The following is a 4105-nucleotide window of genomic DNA, read 5'->3' on the forward strand; positions in this document are numbered from 1 at the left end:
TTTTTTGTTTTGTGCACTTTATGTTCAACATATGTATTTTGTTGTGCCTGAAATGAACAAATAAATGAAATGAAATGAAATGAAATGAAATGAAATGAATGATGGAAGGCCCCATCTCTGTTTGTTTGAAATCAAAGATATTGGTCCAGGAGAAGAAATCACCTATAACTATGGTGATTCCAACTGGCCATGGAGAAGCAAGGTATAATGTAAATAGTACAGTATAAGTATAAATAGTATTAAATGAATAAAGGCTATACTGAAAAGTATGCATACACACACGGGTCCTGTGTAATACTCAACTGGACAGGTCCAGACATTAGGAGGACTGTATTCATCTTGGCTAGACCCAAATACTGCCATTCATTATTCATGCTTCTTCCTTAGAAATCCAACATGGTGGCATCTCAGGCTGTGGATGAGATTGCAGCCAGTTCCTCTCCTAACGACGCAACAAAGGTAAATTGGAGTTTCAGTGTCAGATTGTTTTAGTTGTAGACTGAGGTGCTAGTTATTAGGCAGTATTGAGGTATGTGGGTCCTTGGTTATCTTGACCAAGTAAGATGCACGCATTAGGAGGACTGAGATTTGAAACAGGAAGTATAAACAACTGAGTTCTACCTACAAGTGCGCCCACACACACGGGTCCTGTGTATTACTCAACTGGACAGGTCCAGACATTAGGAGGACCGAGTTTAGAAATGAATTCAGATCAATGAGAGTTACTCTGGCAATTGTGCATACACACACGGGTCCTGTGTATTACTCAACTGGACAGGTCCAGACATTAGGAGGACTGTATTCATCTTGGCTAGACCCAAAGACTGCCATTCATTATTCATGCTTCTTCCTTAGAAATCCAACATGGTGGCATCTCAGGCTGTGGATGAGAATGCAGCCAGTTCCTCTCCTAACGACGCAACAAAGGTAAATTGGAGTTTCAGTGTCAGATTGTTTTAGTTGTAGACTGAGGTGCTAGTTATTAGGCAGTATTGAGGTATGTGGGTCCTTGGTTATCTTGACCAAGTAAGATGCACGCATTAGGAGGACTGAGATTTGAAACAAGAAGTATGAACCCCAACCCTAAATCTGGTTTGCATAAAGACGTAGTTCTCGGCTTGGTTGAAATGAACTCTGATGTAGTTAGATCGCATATTTGAATTTCAGCTGATCAAGGAGCAAGAATGAAGCTTACTATAGCAAGGAGCATGTAAATACAACCGAAACAATCGCTAAACTCTTTCCTGTTAATGCTAAGCACATTTATGTAACATTGTTGTGTAAAGGCCATCCGTTATGTCTTGATGGATTCATGACTTCATGATTTAATTATACTTTTTTACACTCCCAGTCAAAACTTTGGACACATCTTCTCATTTCAGAAAGAACAAATTGTAAGTCTAATCTTTTTGGGGGTTGTGGGTCCACAATGAATTTTCTTTTCATTGTGGTTTTGTAATATATACCATAATATAAAACCTAGAAGAACAAATTGTTTTGAAAATTGATCTATATACAGCAGGTATTTTTCCCTTTAAATTTTGCATTGCAAAAGTTACAAAAATTGATTTAATAGTTTTAGTAACACTTGAACCTGTTTTTTTTTTTTTTTTTTTTTTTTTTTTTTTCTTCCGTCCTTAACTCCTTTTTAAAGAGGAACCAAAACAACTATTTGGTTGTGATATTTTACATCACAAAAGTATGAATTTTGTTTTTGATTACACTGTTTTTTTTTTTTGTTTTTTTTTTACCAAACAGGACTGCGATCATGATCTAGTCCCTGACGAAATGTCAAGTTTAGAAAAATGTTTTGCATGTGGAGGACCTTTTTCGCCTCTGAAATGGAGTGGTGTGAGATGTGAAGGTAATTATTTAATTATGGAAGGTTGGGTACATTAGAATATCTTAAATATGATCCATAAGGAACACTATAAAAACTAATCCATAAGTAAATATGATATATGTTCATAATGAACCTTTTACATCTGCACTTTTTACATATTTACTTACCATGTCATTATTAAAGCTGCTATACCCAATTTGCAAAAACAAGTTAGCTTAACATATTTTTTTTCATGTTCATAACAACATTTTAACAAAGCATAGCTATAAATGTTGTTTGGAGATTAAAGAAAAAAAAATGAAGTGGTTCTGTTGCATTTGTCTAAAACCATCAGCCAATAACATGGCTCAGTCCAGAAAAACGATAGAACAGTCTTACCTGACTCCTTAAATTCTACATTAACATGGCTCCACCACACTATGCACTGGCCTGTTTAGCAGCAAAGCACACCAGGGGTGTGGCCTATGGATAATATCCAATGGGAGGGGGGAGCCTTCTTGACTGTGTTTATGCTTCCATCTAGCCTGTTTTTTAAATTGGGGAAAGCGGCTTTAACTACCTTTCTTTTATTAACTTAATTTTTCTCTGTCTAGTTTGCTACCAGTCCTGGCACAAAAGATGTTATGTTAGCCACAAGGTGAACCTCACTGAACCTCTTCCAGAGGTAAGTGTTTTTGCAGAATTCTTCTCAGTAAAATATGTAAGGTAAACAAAGTCTTACTTTGTGTTTTTGATTGTTATTAGGTCTTTAGTGAAGATAGTTCAAGTGAGGGGGCTTCATCAGAAGAGGAATGTGCCAGATTCTATAGCTGACTCAGACAGCTCATGGGACAACAAATCAGAGCCTTTAAATATAAGTTGCAAACAAGTACAGAACTCTGAGATCTCCAGCAGTCAATCTGCTTGCAAAACGAAAAGACCTCGCCTAGAAAGTTTTTTAGAGAGAGTAGGACAAAGAATTTCAGAAGATGCCGAATCAATATCTGAAGATGGAATTGGCACAAGACAGCTCGACGTATCAGGGGTTATTGCCACAGCAGAAAAGTCTGATGCTGAAGGCATTGTTGATGACTCTGATACTACGGCTGAAGATTCCTTAAAAACATCCTCCTCACTAAGAAACAAAACATACTGCTACATTTGTGGAAAACTACAGACAAAGTTTACACGTCATTTAAAAACTCATGAGAAATCACATGCAGATGTTGCTCGAGTTTAAGTCTTCCAAGAAGCCAAAGACCGTTTGAAAATGCTTTCTAAGCTGCGAAACAAGGGAAACCACAGACATAACTCGGAGGTCATCGCAAGTGGATTGGATCATTAAAACCAGACGCACATCAAAAAAACCCTACAAAGGAAAAGACTATATTCACTGCATTATTGCGAGGCATTATATCTTAAAAGAGATCTTTGGACATGTTCGTAAATGTTCTTCAAAACCAGTGGAGGCCAATTCAGAGGGGGGACGAAAAAAGGTCTTGTCCCTGGCCTGTATGAGTGAGTCAGCTCTGTGTCAGCAAGTTTCCCCCGGTGTTTGGAAGATATTAGCTGTCATGAAAGATGATGAAATAACTTCTACTGTGCGAAGTGACTTCTCTATTCTTCAGCTTGCTCAATCATTCTTTAACAAACATGGGAAAGATCCCACCAAATTTGACTACATTCGCCAGACACTCCGAGAATGTGGAAGACTTCTGCTCACACTTCGGAAAGAATGCTCAATACACACTTTTGAGGATGCTGTAAGACCTGCAAATTTCAATGTGGTTATCAAAGCTGTTAAGAAGGTGTCTGGGTATGATGAAGAAAAGAACTGCTACTCGACTCCAAGCCTTGCTTTAAAGTTGGGACACTCACTGCAGAAAGTCTGTGATATTATACATTGCAGAGCACTGATGGCAGAAGACAGTGCACTGATAAAGTCAACCCAGAGTTTCAAAACCCTTTATGCTACAAAGTGGTCAGAACTCATCTCCCATACTGCATTAACCACACTAAACGAGCGGCACTTCAACAAGCCTTCCACACTTCCTTTCACAGAAGATGTTCAGCGTCTTCAGACATCTGAGATAAGTAGAACAAGCACTGAAGACTTGGAAGGCATAGTTCACCAAATCATACAGTGAACTTTGTAAAGCTACCATGGCAAATGTAATACTATTTAACAGGAGAAGAGGGGAGAAATTCAAGAGATGACACTGAATGGCTTCCAGGAGAGAGAGTACCCTGCACAAGGATGTTGCATTTGGACTGACAAAATTT

This window comes from Oreochromis niloticus, linkage group LG14 (assembly GCF_001858045.2).
Source record: "Oreochromis niloticus isolate F11D_XX linkage group LG14, O_niloticus_UMD_NMBU, whole genome shotgun sequence".
NCBI classification, from domain to species: domain Eukaryota; kingdom Metazoa; phylum Chordata; class Actinopteri; order Cichliformes; family Cichlidae; genus Oreochromis; species Oreochromis niloticus.